General features: G+C 38.4%; 1 protein-coding gene and 1 long non-coding RNA gene across 2 annotated transcripts in view; both read left to right on the forward strand.

Annotated features, from left to right (window-relative positions):
• Nucleotides 1-18,898, forward strand: part of LOC139973134 (ficolin-1-A-like) — a 51,276-nt gene that overhangs the window by 8,177 nt on the left and 24,201 nt on the right. The window lies entirely within an intron of this gene.
• Nucleotides 4,754-14,288, forward strand: LOC139973150 (uncharacterized). The gene is made up of 5 exons (XR_011795145.1): nt 4,754-5,134; nt 6,720-6,802; nt 7,374-7,536; nt 10,187-10,275; nt 11,481-14,288. It is a non-coding gene; the product is annotated as an uncharacterized lncRNA (long non-coding RNA).

An 18,898-nucleotide genomic window follows, 5' to 3' on the forward strand; every position in this document is an offset into this window, starting at 1 on the left:
GAAGCATAGCCAGAAATAAATAACTGATATGCAACCAATCCCCCCTCTCTCCCCCCAACTCCCTGACCCAGTCCCACCAGTTGTGCTGCAGGGAGCAGTCTACCCTTGGTGCAGCAATAGAAATGGGCCCACAGAGGAGAGTCTGCGTTGAACTAAGCCCAGTCATGGTTTGGGTTTTGGCTGAGAACATTTTAAACTTGTCGCCTCTTGACATCTAGATATGGCACTATCAGGCTTTCCCTGTTGAGGACAGGTTTTGGTTTGATTCCCAATTTGATGGTTATCGTGAGAGAACTTGACGAACTGAACATTGTTTAAGGAAAATGATAAATATTCTGATTTCAAACACTTATCTTCAGGCTGTCATCGGTCATACTCACCATAGGGCTCTGGCAAAATAAGTCCATACCAGCTGCACTGACCTAGTTACGCCACTGCCCATACCCTACACCCCCCCCCCACCGCATCCTCTCCCAGGACAAATTGTCTAGATTAATCTCAAGTTCTGAACACAACATTAACGTAATTGTATAAGGCCCACTGGTATACCAGAACGCGTTCTACATTTCCAACTATCTTTTGTACAGTCATTACGAGATCCTTATGAAGAGACTATAATATTCAATGGCGTGAACATCAGAAAAGAACTTGAAGGTTGACTGATAGCACCACATTAATTTTGATATATAGACCGCTAAATAACTCTGTTAACACCCCAGGATGTACTTCGTTACAACTTTTAATATTTGAGAAACAACCCTCAGTACATTCGAGGCCTATCAATTAAAGCGGCTGGACTACTTAGTTTAACACACTATCCATTAGTTCAGTTTCTCAGATGCAACACAAAACTCAATAGGAAAACAAGACCTATAGCCTGAAATATTTGTTTACATTAACATTAACAGTTTATCAATGACAAATAGTGTTGAATGTCGACCAATGGTGCTCTGCTGTTTATAATAAGTTTATATGAACAATATTTTGGTTGATGCTGGAAGCAAAGGAACCTAAGCAGTCAGGTTACAGCGTATGTGTGTACGTCTGAGACACTTGCTTTGGTTCGCGATAACTCAACAACGGAGTGTTGGATATATGTGGATGTATTATAGTGAGGTGTGCCCTATCGTTTTTAGCACTGACCTTATGAAAATTAATGAGGTTATGGGGTCAAACGTAGAAAAGTTGTAATGACTTGAGACCTTTGTTGGTTAATAGCTGGTACACGCAGGCCATCTGGGCCCCAAAAACTCCTGAGCCCATATTTGGGCTGAGTCGGCCCAAATGAGTTATTTATCTTTTAGCCACATTATTTGGGCCAAATATTTTTGGGGCCATTTAGACGCAAATTTTATTGGGCCAAGTATTTGGGGAGGGACCAAAATTTTAATATTCCAATAACGCCAAAACCTCAAATCAGATTGCACCCAAATATGGAATACAGTTGTTGGTTATAAGGTTATAATAGCTGGTACATGTGGGCATAAATATGATGAGATTGGGTTATGACATACATTATTAAATATTCCACTAAGCGATGAACCATAGGGCCCGTTGTGCTCTTGTTAAACAATGGATTAACATTTAGGCCTACACTGTGGAACTGACGTCATCATCGAACTATCCTTAAAGGAGCATTCCAGGACATGAGCATAATTTAAAGATTAATATATCGCAAACCAGACTATATACAGAAACATTACCGACACTCAACTCATTCCTATTTCTTGGACAGTCAATATGACGTATTAAGACTAAATGTATCCTTAAATAATAACCAAACCTGCTTGAATGTGAGTGAAGCTAAAAAAACATATACATTCTTTTATGCTTTAAGAGCTTGTAGACGTATTTCTTTCGTTTACTCTCTTAGTGATAACAACACGCGTAGGTAGAACTATGGAATAAATATTGTACTACACTTGCTGAATATCGGATTTGATTTGGCGGCTAATAACCTCTCCCACCCCCCATCCCCACCCCCATTGCTCTGTGCCCATCTCCGACTGGCCGACTGGTCAGTCACCCCCTCCCCATTTCTGATCCTCATTTCATTATCGTCTTGACCAACGTTAACGCCTCCACTTATACCAGATTTATCACAACGAGGATATAGAAAAGGAATGGTGCCATGGCAAATATACTGTAACGCTAACTCAGTCTAAGATTCTGGTGCGTCCAAATATTCCCTGCTGGGGACTGGTGGTGGTATGGAAACAAATGCGGCTTGCATGGTTGTATGTTAGTAACGACGAGCCTTAAATCTAGCTATTACATGCAAAAGAAATAACACATAGATAAACGAGTAAAGAACAAGCGCTGTGTAGATTTCGCAATCTATTACTATAACCAGCCACGGTACAAACAATACATCGGCACGAAGCCCTCAATAATAGGTAGAAAACATGCACTTAACGATAATGGTCACAAACGAGGTCTCAATACCGAAGTAGAGTCCTATAACGATACGTACACAAGTGTATAAAAGACGAATACAAGACAGATACGAGTACGACCACAATGGTCGGAGCCAGGGCTACTACCGAACCAAACGATTCAGATCGGGAGCGAAGACTGGTCACAAGTCTTGAGGTCTGCTTCAGCTGAGCTGGTGAGCAGACATCACGTGATCTGTAATTATTACGTAATGTAGCCTACGACAAATAGAGGGCGACATATATGATGACCAACGGCATCACAAAACCGTGCATGACTACGTGTACATCCATTGTGCCAACGGAAAAAAATGAGCCTGTTGTTGGTTGGTAACCTTTTGACTCCAATGAATAGGAATACTCCAACTTATAGCCAACAAGAGTATACAGGAACAAGAAAAGAAACTATATATATATATATATATATATATATATATATATATATATATATATATATATATATATATATATATATATATATATATATATATATATATATATATATATATATATGTATATATATATATATATATATATATATATATATATATATATATATATATATATATATATATAACAATATGGTAAATCCAGTGGCGTACATAGAATAGCTGGCACCCGTGGCGAATTCTTCCTTGTCACCCCGAGCCGGGAATGCCGTACTGGGGGGGTCTAAGGCTTCCCCCTCCCCTTTGAAAAAATTGTGTTTAATGTAAGGTGACTTAAATGCAAAATGGTGCTATCTTTGGCAAAGCCTTGAAATGATTACACAATGATTTACAAAAACAGTAATGAATTTGGGGGCATGGGGGCTGACGCATGGCACCGGGTGGACCCCCATCCTCACCCGCTTAGTACGCCACTGGGGGAAATTGTTATGTCATTCAGAAAATTGCGCTAAAATTCATGAAAAGGAGCACTTTTGCACGATGTTTTCAAACATATTATTTGAACAGTTATTATGCAACGGCTGAGCTCCGACAGCATTAAAAACTCCACAAGAAAATATTTGTGGACGCCCCTTTCTCAAACTCTACTGGTTTATGTCACAATGGGTTTTTCGTTGGTAACCATGGAAGTCATCCAATAACTGGAATATATATCTACAAAACATTGGATTTTTGTACCAACTCGTGAACCAAAATGGACGCAACATCCATATACGAATCAGTGATTAATCTTTGGATATTACTTCCTTTATACTATATCATATAAATCCATGAACATATACAACAGTGGTCTTTCATATCTCATAAAGTTACATCATTTTTTTATTGTATAGGCTCTTTTCATTGTTCAAAATCAGAAAGAAAAAGCTCTCGTTATCATAAAGAGAATATTAATTCTCAGCGATGCGGTAATTGCTTCTGATAATAGCACATATATCACGTTTTGAACATGGTAGACGATATTAAAAAGAAATCCAATTTTCAAATAGAATATATATTAAGCCTTACAAACTCATGATTAATAAAACCCCGTAAGTAAATGTCATATTAATCAATCTCGGTTCAACGGGGTTTAATGCTCCAACTATATAGGCCTATCATAAACAAAATTATAATAATAATAATATTTAAATACACTCTTAAAACAGAACGGGCTTTCATACAAAAAAAAAGTGAAAAGTTAAAGCGGAATCCATTTCATTGACAGATTAAAATGGATATGCAGACCTTCACACACACACACACGGCAATGCGATCGATTGTATGGTGATGTGATCGATTCTACGGTGATGTGATCGATTGCATGGTGTTGTGATCGACTGTACTGTGAAGTGATCGACTGCACTGTGATGTGATCGTGATGTGATGTGATCGATTGTACTGTGATGTGATCGATTGTGCTGTGATGTGATCGATTGTACTGTGATGTGATCGATTGTGCTGTGATGTGATCGATTGTACTGTGATGTGATCGATTGTGCTGTGATGTGATCGATTGTACTGTGATGTGATCGATTGTATAGTGTTGTGATTGGTTGTATGGTGATTTGATTGATATATACTGTGATGTGATCGACTATACTGTGATGTGATCGACTGTACTGTGATGTGATCGACTGTACTGTGATGTGATCGACTATACTGTGTTGTGATCGATTGTATGGTGTTGTGGTCGACTGTACTGTGATGTGATCGACTGTACTGTGTTGTGGTCGATTGAAATATGATGTGATCGATTTTACTGTGATGTGATCGATTGTATGGTGTTGTGGTCGATTGTACTGTGATGTGATCGACTGTACTGTGATGTGATTGACTGTACTGCACTCTAAACACAATCTAGTCAAGCGAGGCTAAAGTCTAGTCATATCGACTGGTTTACGTTAGTCAACGATTATCCCGCCATAATCTTGGTAGAAATGCCTTCACGACTAACCCAAAAGGTCGCCTGACCAGAACATAATGGTCACAGTTCTATTTTAATCTGGTCCTACAATAAATGTCAGCACTGGGACGAAACTCACTAGTCAATCAGGTTGATATATTCGTCACATGAAAAAGCGCGGGAAAATATTAACAATTGTAGCGCCACGGTACGGCCTAGCGTACTGCACTGAACTATAGTACATTGTACACATACGTACACGACGAGCAAGGAACGTACAGCAGGGAGTTAGCAGCCAGACGGTTACGGTACGAAAAATCAAAAAAATATTATCATCCAGTGATATTGTCAGTAACCATTGCAAGGTTAGTATATTAGACCAGTTTTCTTTGGGCCTTTGGCCAGTGTCGTTTGTTAGTCACTTAAAAAGTATATAGTATATTAGACCATAAAGTGTGTATTTTCGATTATTCCAACTTGTGTACGAACAAGCTAAGATCTAGGTCCTAGGCTAGGCCTATCATGCAGTAGCTATAGGCGAATTGCCTAACGTTAAACCTAATGACGTTAAGCTGCCTTGTAGTTGTAGTAGTTGTACAGAACAGTTTATCGTAACAGTAGGCCTCCGTATATTTACAGTATCATGGTGGCCCCGGTATTCACGCGTTTCTCATGTTTGCAATGGATAATTTCTTTACAAAATAACAAACCTAAATTAAACTTAATATTTATAATCTGTATTAGAAACTTTAGCCTTAGGGGGATAGGACCTTGGCTATATTATTCTTGAAATATTTTAGGGGGATAAATTCACAGCAGTGTTTCTCCTGCACTTTCAGGGGGGACATAGCCTAGGCTTAGGTCCTAGGCCATATTATTTATACCTAGATTAGGTTTGAGTTAAGGATTAGCCTCCAATTAGGGTCACCCTAAGATAACGAATTAACTAGAATAGTGTGTATGGGATTGTGTAGTTGCGTGCGAAACTGTTACACTAAATAAGCTGATTATTCCTAGGGCCCTAAAGCCCCCCCCCCAGGCCTAGCCCTAAATAGTTTTTATAAAATACAGAGGCTAGGCCTATGTTTCATACGAAACATCAACTGAACATGACGCCAATCTTTTATTACCAGTTTGTCCACTGACCATCCTATCCAACAATCCCGTAACAATTCACAGGAGAATACACTCCCCCTTCCAAAATAAACATTGGGGACCTTGGAGCAATCTAACAGCCTATTGCTGCCACAGCTGTGTCATATCAATTTATAGGCCTAGTTGTCAGTAATATAGAGGGGGAATATTTCTGGACAATTGTACTGACTTGTCCGGAATTTTTGGCTAAAATTTGTTATATATTCTAGCGGCATGAGTTGGGACAGTTTTTTCTGCTATTTTTTAAGTTTGTACAAAACAGTTCCGATTCAGAACAAAGGTGGGTGGGTGTTTAATTTGTTGTAGCTGTTTGTAGGGAGTCATTTAGCCTTGGACTAGGCTTTTTTCAAGATGGAATATTCCTCGCTTTACCTGTGGTACCGTGAACCGCAGTTGATCCCCCTAGGCTAACCCTAATTCCATTGGAAATAAAATAGGACATCTTTTACGGGGTGTTTCATTCAACTTTTTGGAAATACTACAATTTCAAACATAAATGTATTTGGTTATCATTGTACACTTGACAAATGAAAATGTAGCTGCCATAGCGGATTGATTAATGTTTGCACATGTTTCTTTTCCATACAGGTATCAAATGCATTCAGGCTTCTGTATCACTGCATAGTAATTTCACTTCCATTTCTACTGTACATTTTAGTAATGGGATGTGATTAAATAGTTGAATTGTGACTGGTATCGTACCGTACATGTTTACCCACATGCTGTACAAAATATGCACATGAACATTAGGGATGTGAACAAATAACAAAAGTTGTATGTCTATCACATTGGCAGATAGACGTCGTTTAATTGTGGAAGAGGATGCTACTAGCGAAGTGGTTAAGAAAGTCTATCCTTGGCTATTTGAAGATGAAGAGGTACTGTATGAATATGTCTTTGTAGATATTATTTATTATACAGTAGTCTGCGTAAAAGTAAAATTCAATCTTGTGGTTTCAAAAGTTATGGACATTTGAATATATTCACTTTATGCCCACCACTTGTCGAACCACGACTTTGTTTTTCAAAAATCAATTCAAGACAGTGTTGCGCTAAGCAGCGCGATTGCAGGATTCCCACACTTTTTTTTGCTGATACTGCTATTGGGAATTTGTAGGGGGGATGTTCCCCCTTAAAAAGAAACCATTTTGTTTTATTCTGAGCTAGAGCCCGATCTATACCTTTATCAGCAAGATCACTCCGCAAAACCTCATGTCCTCATCCCAAGACTTGGGGAGCCTACTGCTCCTACATTGACCAGCTACAGTAGTCTCTCTCTACTTCTTTACCAATTCGCATCTTCCATCCCTTTCGACATGTCTAAACCATCTCAATCTACGTCTCTGAACATAATCCCGAATATGTGTTAGTCCTAAGCGATCTCTTAACTTCTCAGGTGAATTTACCATATGTACTGTATAATATCTAATTGATCTTATTTAACCATAGATACTACTTGAATTAAAGCGACTTGAAGGAAAGACGACAATGGCACAGTTGCTTGGTGAAGGGCTTTCCAAGTATGGAGATGCCATAATCCGCTGCACTTAGAAGATGAAGCATCCCACTGTCATAGATACATCCATGGAGAAGGACGAGGGTGCCCGTTAAGGTACATTAGTAACAATTCAATCTGTAATTCACTATTCAAGTGATCATCACCCAGGTATGTGCTGGGTCTTCAAAATGGACTACGAGCAAAGTCTGAGGCAGGGGTGGATGCAAAATATGTCTTAGTAAGGGGGTATAACCATTCAGATGTATGGTAGTGAAAAATAAACACCTTCATTAGACATTAACGTTTGTCGTCTTGCATCATACAGTCTAAGGAAAATAGGGCGCATCCGTACATACTCAGACTGTGGTAGCACTAAAAGGCTAGTGTAGGCATTTGTCTCTTCACATCTTGACTCTTGCAACAGACTCATTTATGGACTGCCAAATAAGCTCCAGCGTTGTACGAGCTGCCAGGTTGGTTACCTTATCTAGGAAGTGTGAACACATAACCCCCATCCTTGTAAATCTCCACTGGTTACAAGTGAAGAAGCGTATCACGTGTAAGTTAATGCTTTTGACCTACAAAATATTAAATAAACTTGCTCCATACTATCTATGTAAACTTCTCAATATCAATGAACCGGTACATATTCTCAGGTCAAATGCTGCTACAACACTTATTGTACAAATGTCAGCACCATTACTTACGGTGAGAGTTCTTTTTTCAGCAGCTGCTAAACTCTGAAACCAACTACCACCACATGTTTGAAATGCTAAATCTATATGTAAATTTAGGACCTTGTTAAGACTTACTAGCAGAGGGTTGTGTGATTTTAAATTATGCTGATTTAAATCAGTGGTTTTTTTTAAATCACTGATTTAAATCACTTTTCTAATTCTTGGCAGGAAAAGTTGAATTTGTGGTCAGCATATTCTCTGAAATCAAGCAGTTCCTTATAAAATAGAGTCTCAATCAAGTATCAAAGCAATTTCAGTAAATCTGGGGGGGGGGGTTGTATTTTCAGGGAGAAAAATCCTTGTCACATACACCGGTAATGGCATGAGGCCTATCATGCTTAAACAAATTGAACAATTCTAGAAATTGCCTGCTAGAATCCCCTCAGAGTTCAGTTAAGTTCAGTAGAATAAGGATCAGGATGGACCCTGTGAAAAACCCTGTACCACAGATAACCCAGACTGCCAGATATGATCATGGATGAACACAATCAAGTGCTCAGATGATAACGAGACAGGCTGTGTATTGACGGTAGATTGCATAAATTATGGCTGTGAAGTACTTCATTTGGTACAAACAAGTGTCTGTGTTCAACAAAGGGAAATTGGTACAGTATCATGGGCCCCTTAGTGAAGGGGATATAGGGCCTAATTTTGAAATTATATTCAAGACTGTTGACTTCCCTTGATTGTCCCGAAATCAAATTAAATCATTGGGCTGACTGCTCGTATGTGATATGGGTGGGTATAGATGTTTTTGGAAGATTTAGGTAACATTTGAGAGGAAATTGAACTTTTGATTATTGCAAATTTTATTCGATTATTTAAAAAAAAATTAAAAAATCAACTCTGAATTAGCATTTATATTTGCAATATGGGTAATGTTTTGTATAATTATATTTTTTCTGTGTGCAGTGCATTGCAGCATTGTGGTCTTGGACGGAATGCCCTATATAAAAACGTTTTATTATTATTAAGGTTATTATAACATGTTTGAAGTTATGGATATGGATATAGAATGTCTATTCCGATTTCCAAAAATATATTGTTCAATATGCAAATCCATGGGTGGAAGTAGGTGGTACAGTATGTGACAACCTGCCCCCACTTCCCCCTATATGCCTATATGTATTATAGGCTACACGATATGCAGTTTGATCCATTTATATGATGCAATGTTACATTGTTACAAGCTGAGTATATGGAAATCTAGTCTACTTACTCTACTTTGGAAACAAGAGGCATTTCAATTTATCACTGTCTGCATATTCTCAAATAATATCTTCCTTGTTCAACTTTCACACTAGTTCATGCTCTGTTGCCAGCTGAATCCTGAGGTTCAAATTTTCATGTGTCAATCTGCTTGCTAGTCTGCTCTCTATTATCTTCATTTTACTGAAGACCTCAGAATATGGTATATGGTTGTTAATTCAGGGAAAACATGTTCTCGGACTTCAGGAATCTGTAGGTATCAATGAAACCTATCTGCTTTGGGTCCAAGATGCGAGTTTGACAACTGATACATATTCTTGACAAATGGAGCAACTCTTTAAATACAATCTCAGTATTTGATATTTTTCCATTAATGTTTCTATATTTTGCTTCAAATGTTCCTTATCAGTTATCATTGTCTTGAATCCCTCAAGCTGAAACAATGACATGGATGCAATCATTTTTTATGGCCCATGCCAGTAGGGGCCCACGACAAATAACTGAACAATTGGCATAACTTAAAGATGCTTGCTTGGGTTGAGCTCATACTTGATATTACTTAGCTAAGTAGCCTAGACCTTATCAAATGATACAAATATCTTTGCTGAAAATAAGACCTGTGATGTATTTAGTACTCTACTTTAATATTATCACCTAAGCAATTTATCGAGTATTGAGTATTGCTCTCCGGACTGCAGATGAGTAAATGTGTGATATTTTTGTCCTATCGATGTTACCAAATATGACATAATATCACTCTTCTGAAATGTCATGATGTTATGAGTGCTTTAACATTCTGTTGTTGATTTTTCTTTTAGAGTCTAGAATGCATGCAGCAATTCTGTCAGTTCCGACTCTACTGAATGAGAAGTTGGGTGCTATGATTGTATTTGCAGATGAGGATAGTGTAAGTACCCAATGTATTATTTAAATCAACAGTATGTAAACTATGGGTCAAGGCCATCAGAGGTGGTCTGATATTGTATGTACAGTGTCGAGGGTTCATCATGATAGTGCCCTGGTAGTGTTTCCTTTGGGGTATTCAGCAATTTTAGGTCTGATGCCATATGGGCTATTTCAGGAAATAACTCAAAATTAATATTTTCCTACAGATTGTATGGTTACAATGCTTAGAGTTTAATTGTCACGATAGTGTTTTGGTAGTGCTCCTTTGGGGTGTTTGGAATTTTAGGCCAAAGGTCATGTATGGGCCATATGGGCCATTTTGAACTCCTGAACTCCGCCTGAAATCACACAAAATGTTTCTTTTCCTATGAATTCTATGGTGCAGTGGTACTTAGGTAGTGCCTCCTTTGGGTTTTTAGGATTTGGGGGCCTAAGTCACCTGTAGACCATATGGGCCAATTTATGAAATCACTCAAAATGATACTTTTCATACAAATTTGCCCTAAAATTGGTTTAGCCCTAACATTTGTTGGGGCATCTTTTTTTTTTTGGGGGGGGGGCATTTTTTGGCATCCTTATTTCTGGGGGGCCTTGAAATATTTGGGCCCTGAAAACCTTCTGTCTGCAACAAAGGCCCGCACATCTGATCATTATTCCCTAACTAAATATCACATGTATGACCTGGGAGTGTTCATAGCTGTAAATATAGTAAGGGCATCATCACAAAGGTAGAATAGACTAGTATGTATGTGATAACTGGAACAGAATGTTGGACAGATTTCAATCTGTAGTTGCAGTAACCATAACCCAATGTGGATTTCCTGATCAGCCCCAAGTGTATTAAAATCATCTAGTGGAATGAATCCCTACCATGATGTAATTAGCTGTAACAAGATGTCATAACTCATGGCAAATATTCATTTCTCTCTAAAATACACGGAACCAGTGCACCATTTAGCTCTGTTGTTTCATTTATACTCTGCTATTATTTATATCATCAAAAATAGTATTACTTGTAGTGAATACGATGTACTGTAAATTGATTTGAAAAAATATTTAAGAAATTATTTATTTTGATTCCTTCGTTGGTGGAGTATATTTGTTTGTTGGTCACTCATGGCCATCATGGTGGATCAGCCACCCCTCCCATTTTCTGAAACTGGAAAGCGCTGTATATTGAATACATATACCTTAATATCTTTGCAGGTTACAGACTTGTCAGACGTGCCAGTTTATATCCAGGTGACAGAGGATGAAGGTGTTCCAGAGTACACTGTGATAGTGGAAACCTTGCAAGTAGCTACTTTGAAAAGTTTGTTCGCAGCCATGTGCAATTATTTGGCAGTGTTCTATGTCCTAAATATGGCATATGAGCCTTTGCTGAAGAAAACCCTTCAGTTTAAAAAAAAATCATTTTGAATGTTGATGATACTACACCGGCAGATAAATCAGTCAATAAAATTCTGGAGAAACTAAACATGCAAATCGCTAAAAATTGATGGCCTAATTACTGCTCCAGGCACCTACCATTTTTTGTACAGTTTTTTTGGCTCAAACTGTCATCACATTTATAACATAGAATACTGCCTATCACTTGCACTAGCATATATGAGTCAAAATAGGCTAAGGTGTTATAAAACTGTAACTAACTTGCAAATAATAAGTCATTGAAAATTTTTTCATTATCATTTGAGCTGTTGCGTGTGTTAGTTTTGACTTACAAAATGTTGTTATTTTTGGTTACGATGCCGAAGGCCGAGTAACCTATGCGATCAAGTTGGCGTGTGTGAGGGTGCGTTTGTTTTGCTATCTGACCGAGGACTTGAACAAAACAATTTCAGGTCCTCGGTTGTGATTTCTAAAGAATCACCACGTCCTCGGAAGAATTCTATTGTATGGGGTATTGTTAAGGTTAGGGTACGTGGATTTGAACAATGGAAAATACAATGGGGTCCTCAGTCTGAATGTAATGCAAACATGTGTGTGTGGGTATGCGTTTGTTTTGCTATCTGACCGAGGACTTGAACAAAAGAATTTCAGGTCCTCGGTTGTGATTTCTAAAGAATCACCACGTCCTCGGAAGAATTCTATTGTATGGGGTATTGTTAATGTTACGGTACGTGGATTTGAACAATGGAAGATACAATGGGGTCCTCGGTCTGAACGAAACACAAACATGTATGTGTGTGTGTCTGGATGTGACAGCTTGCTCGTAAACACGACATCTCAACAACGACACATTGGATCAATGTCATATTGGACTGGTGATGTGTGGATGGTCCCTATTGTTTTTGTTCTCCATCACATGAATATTAATAAGTGGGTAGGGCTTAAAGTAAAATTCTTAAAATGTCAATATCTTCGCAACGGTATGTCCGATCTGCTTCATACTTGGTATGGTGATGTAAGTGGTTCATTGTCACATGACAATGGAATTTCATCTAATTAATATTCATGAGTAGGTGGGGCTTAATCCTTAATTGCTAGAAATAGCTTGTAAACCTGAAATCTTAGAAATTAAATGTTGAATTACTGTCATTTTGAACTAGTACATGCTCCATGATTAGTAGATGTTCCCTGTTGTTTTTGTTGTTCATGACATGAATATTAATGAGTAGGCAGCAGTTAAAGTGAAAGTCTTAAAATGTCAATAACTTTGCAACGGTATAACCGATCATCTCCATACTTTGTTGATTGGTGGTGGATAATAATAGTTACATTTTCATATGAAAATAACATGTAACCTCATTAATATTCATGTGTTTGTTGGCCATATAGCATTTGTTGTCCCTCATTCCTAAACTCCTGTCATTCGTCACGTTTGACATATTTTCCTGGTTCCTGGGAGCTTGCTGATCTTATCTATATTTGTTTTGCTTTATAAAACCATGAAATTGGCTAGCCAGGCCATTAAATGAGTAGTCCAGTGACAAATTAAACTGGACTGAAAAAAAGTAACCTTTGCAATTAAGTTGGCATTTGTGTATGTTGTGATGAGTTGGCATGTTTGTATGTTTTGATCAAGTTTACGTGTGGGTATGTGTGTATATGTATGTTGCATAAATAGCTGGCTCAGACAATTAAAGGGATAGTCTATAGTGAAAATAGTAAATGAACTTAATAATCTGGTATTACTGTACATGTACCTATAGAGTATAGGGAAATCTTATGTGAGTGGGGTAGATTAATGTGTTGGTAGTAAGGTGTGAAACTGGTAAAATCTGATGGGTGTCAGGTGGGGGGGGGGGTTGTCAGATGAGTAGGGTGATGTTGGGATCAGGGTTGTAGGATGGTAGGTGAGGCTGCAGGTGGTATGATGGTATGGGTTCCGCTCTGGGTTGGGGATATGGGTTGTGTCGTATGATCCCCATGTGTTTGTCTGGAGAGGGGGTGTGGGGTGGTGAAATGCCTAGAGTCAACTATATCACTTTTTTTCAACTTTATATGTACATCAATAAAGGCATTAATTTTTGGTTTTGTTTACGATGGCCAGGTAATCTACAGTTTAGCATGTTTGCAAGTGTATGTATAATCTTAATTTAATTACTGTAAATGTATTGAATAACTTGTAGATATGCTACATTATCATTACATGGACCTCATTGTTTTTGTTGTCCAGTACATGAATATGTGGGTGGGGCTTGTAATCAAATTCTTAAAATGTCGATATTTTTTCAAATATATGTCTGATCACCTTCATACTTGGTAGGTTGGTACAGTAGTGCTACAGGAAACTGAAATTTCATTTATGTTCATGAGTGCAACTGACAACTTTATGTCTGATCAGCTTCAGTTTGGTTTCAGTTGTCTGGCAATAAGTACAATACAGGTATATAACAATAACAAATTCTGACTTATCTTATTTCATAAACTCTCATCGGCATCAGAACCACTAAACCTTTGGGTTTTCTGGTTCTTCAATTACTGATGAAATCAGACACTCTTTTGTACTTACTATTGAGGTGAAGCATATGTAGTGTTTAAGAGAAAATATAAAATGTGATTCCAAATTAATACAGAAATTCTTGCTTTCTTTTTTTCATGTGAGAGGGCTTGATGGTCTAGCAGTGGTTAAGGCCCAATCAGGTTTTATATCCGAGAATTGTTCCCACCAGTTAGCTCAACAGACAGCTTTGTACCTATAAGGGAGTTGTCGCAGGTTCGAATCTGTGGTGGGTCATATAAAACTAGTATAGAAAAACTACTTTTATCCATGGGCAAGACTAATGGATTAGTCAAGTGACTGCTGGACTAATCATTTAGGTCGCTTGACAAAAGCCTGGTCGATAGAGCATTGTTGAAAGACTAGCAAAAACTGGTCATGTGACTAATTGAATAAGTCAATTGACATCTTGACTAATCGTTTAGGTCGCTTGACTAAAGCCTGGTCGATAGAGGCATAATTGAATGACTAGTAAAAACTGGTCATGTGACTAATTGAATTAGTCAACTGACATCTTGACTAATCGTTTAGGTCGCTTGACTAAAGCCTGGTCGATAGAGGCATAATTGAATGACTAGTAAAAACTGGTCATGTGACCAGGTTTACTTAGTCATATGACCAGAACTATTTGGTCACTGGACCAAAAGTTAGTCAAGTGACTAGAATTAATTGGTCGATAGAAGCATTGTCTGGACTAATGTACTCTAGTCATCTTGACTAGATTATGTTTACAGTGTGTGATGTGATCGACTGTACTGTGATGTGATCGATTCTACTGTGATGTGATCGATTTTACAGTTGTGTGATCGATTGCATGGTGTTGTGGTCGTCGTTTCGGTGATGTGATCGGTTGTACGATGCTGTGTTGCTTGTACTGTGATGTGATCGGTTGTACGATGCTGTGCTGCTTGTACTGTGATGTGATCGGTTGTACGATGCTGTGTTGCTTTTACTGTGATCGATTCAGCGGTGACGTGACAACCATATCGATTACTTAGTCAGATATTATGGGTTAACAACTTATGTGCAACTAAACTGAGACTTGGTCAGAATAAAACAAAATCATCTTAACCCTATACAGCTCAAAATACAGCTTTTCATTTCACCCTCTCAGTGTACTATATGCAGGTGTGATTTTGTCTTTACCCTGACCTATATCTTTAATGATATAACGGTTATATTGTCAACGGATGAGTGATCGCATATCATATTTTTAATAAGTTTTAACAATCACTCATGCATCATTTTGAATCTCTATAAAACATCGTTTATTGATTGCTAAGAAGATTCATAAGTAAACACACTGACGACTCTGAACTTCTCTTATCATCCTATTCTTTCATTTATCTTTGCTTTGTTGCATGTTTGTATACGATTGATATATCTCTGTTATTGTATTACACAAGTGATCTCTGCGATAAAATGGTTTTATGGTGCGACATTTTATTCAGTGTAAACTTTCATGAAATTTTCGAAGAATCGTGAAATTAAACCAAGTAGAGTATTAAAGTACATGTCAGCTGTTGCTAAATCTTACTTTTTATTATTATTATATATATATATATATATATATATATATATATATATATATATCTTCTAAGACGTTATTTATGCTTTCTCAAATCCAACTGTCGGCTTGTTACATTATTATTTATGTAGGTGGAGATTGTACAAAAGAGGACTTTTTTTACTGTATTCACCTGTGATATTGGCACCCAACTATTGACTAAAATAATCATAAAAAAATTGAGACTATGTACAGTGTAGCTTGTGTTGGCGTTGGCAGGCGCGGCGGAACGGAAAAATTATTGGGGGGGGGGGGCTAATGTGTGGACACTATCTAAGCGGAGCGCCACCATCGGTTGGCGCGGAGCGTACAAGAAAATTTTGGGTTTTTTCAACCCCCCAGATGGCCGGAAACGGCACTTCCCGAGTGTTTTATGCTTCGAATACCTACCCCTAGAATATGGGTCTCAAGCCTGCAATTTCTCAGATTGCACGAAAGTCTACGGTAAAAACATTGTAATTTGTATATTCGATTGTGTTTTAAGAGAGTAGCTATTACTCGAAGTGTACTCGCAAAGACGTTTTTGAGTGTAGTAAGGGCAGTGGCGGAGCTAGGGGTATTGGTCGGGCGGGGGGCAAGAATAGACTGTACGGGAGCTTTCGACACTATCTAAGCGGAGCGCCACCACAGGTTGGCGCGGAGCGGTCAAAAAAAATTTGAGTAAAGACACTCCCTAGATTGCAGGAAATCACCCTTTCGGGCCTTACTAACTTGCAGATAAACGGAGAATAAATAGGTGTCGTCGCCATTTTGTCGGAAAATTACACCAACAGAATATGACAAATGTCAATAGGTATATTAGAGCGCAATAAAATAGTCAATAATCGCGAATAAGTAAAAAAGTAGTGAAGAGCTGAAAAGGGCACCAGCAGTCCATTTGAGTCCGTCAGGGGGCGGGGGGCATCCGCCCCTGACTGTATATATGAACGCTCCGCCACTAAGTAAGGGGATGTTGGAGAACTGGCTGAAATGAGGCAAGTCATTGGCCTAAGACAAAGTTGTGTTACGCTTATCGGTACTCACACTAACTTCTTCCACTTTTCACGGGGCGTGAAGACGCGGTTGGGGTGACAATGTGGTCTATAGCCAGGGGACGGGCCGAGGGTCCCCCAGGAATTACTAAAATTATTACACCTATATAGTATACGTGTGCATCGGACAGGGCGACAAGTATGCATTGAAAAATGGGCAGATGCACTTTTCGGAACCTTGGTAAATATTGGGGGGGGGGGGGGCTTATCATGCATTTGCCCCCTCAACTTTTTCATTGAGGGCTGAGCCCCCCCAAGCCCCCCAAGCCCCCCCCCGGTTCCGCCGCCACTGGGCGTTGGATGTTGTTTTATTCGCTTTTTAAATTTTAATCAAAGCTTCACAGAGATTGAGACACTGAATAAGATGTTTTCCTCAAAATGTAGACACATCTTGAAGTTAATAACTAAATATTAAATTATTCACTTACAGAAAAGCTCAGCAAGTAGAGTTAGTGTCCATTGCCAGATAATTTACAGGGTTGCAAAGTCTGCCAAATCTAAGGGTATTGAGTCTATTCCTCTTTGTAATTTTATACCACATTTAATACGTAGAAACATTAAGTCACAATCTAGCAATCAATGAACATAATCCTGTTAAGTTCCTCGAGTCATTCACAATACAAGTGGTCAAGCCTCATTCATATTATTGTACCTGACCACATGGTGTATATACCTCAATCAAGTCTCTTAGCATGTGTGTATTGGTTTGAATTTATTGGTAATAAGTTGATGACTCGAAAAACGGATATGGTATCAATATGTTTGTTATTGTTTGATGTGAGGTGCATTATGAAACGCATGGCATGAACTCACCAAATTGGCACGCTAATAGTTCTTCAAAAACAATCATTCCTGATTAACCTCACTTATGGTCTTTGTTTCCTTTCCGCCTGGTCTCAACTTTGTTACTAAGGCGGTGGAGGGAGGAGGTGGGGGGGGGGGGTATTCAGGAATATGAGAAACTGATTTGAAATTGAAACGAGAAATGTGGATTTCTCCTTCATTGAGTTGATCATAAGTCAATGTTACCTTTGCGCAAACGCTCCGTATTCCCAAAGAAAGCAGAGCATAGAAAAATGTTACCAACTTTATCTGTAAGTACGAAACCGTTGCAGAGTCGTAGATATACGGCTCTGGTCCGTTGAGATGAACACCGCCCCAAATACCTTGCATTTGATTCCTCCCTTGGCATTGTACAACACTTCTAACTTTTGCTGTTTTGATGTCATACTACCTGTTGTAGGACTATAGCCATATGCCTGAAGTATTATGTGATTTTATACTGTAATTATGAATTTGAGACCGTGGTACCCCATCATAGAACATGTTTGGTGAAGACAGGGGATCAAGTAACGAATATTTGGAGTACTAATTCCGTCTCTGCTTCCTTCCATGTAATTACATAAATTAGTTTCCAGTGGATCTGGTTCAAGCAATGGAGGTACCTCGGTTCCGGTTGACCCCATTTCATACCCTACGACAGCAGAGGAATCGGAAGTATCTACTACCAATGATGCTCTCTTAAAATGAGAGACTGAAATTTCAGTCTAATCGACTGAAATTTCAGTCTAATGATGGATGGGATAAGGGATCAGACTACTTAGACTGAATTCCAGTCTGAAATGTAAAGACTGAAGGTCAGTCTTAATTAGACTAAATACTCTTCAGTCTAATAGACTGAAAATCAAACCACTTTAGACTGAACAGTCAGCAGTTTAGACTGATTTATTGCAGCACCAGTCTTAATAAGATTGAATACTTTCAGTCTATTAGACTGATATCAGACTGAACAGTCGGTCATTTAGACTGAATTATTACACATCACAGCTATACTGTCAATCTTATAAACTGCAAATCCTGGATTGAACAAACTTTTCTATAGATCCTCCGTGTTGGCTAAGTGCTGGAATTCTTCAATAAAGATGCAGTTAAGGTCATCAAGACAACATTCAATGATCTGTTAATGCAGGGGAATTTACTGAAAGGTGCTACTTCATGGAGTGACTTCGCCTTCACATCCAATCATGTTAGGCTATAAAGACCAGAAAATCATTGTGACAGTCACACACAAAGTACATTAAAA

The sequence above is a fragment of the Apostichopus japonicus genome, chromosome 9 (genome assembly GCF_037975245.1).
Source record: "Apostichopus japonicus isolate 1M-3 chromosome 9, ASM3797524v1, whole genome shotgun sequence".
NCBI classification, from domain to species: domain Eukaryota; kingdom Metazoa; phylum Echinodermata; class Holothuroidea; order Aspidochirotida; family Stichopodidae; genus Apostichopus; species Apostichopus japonicus.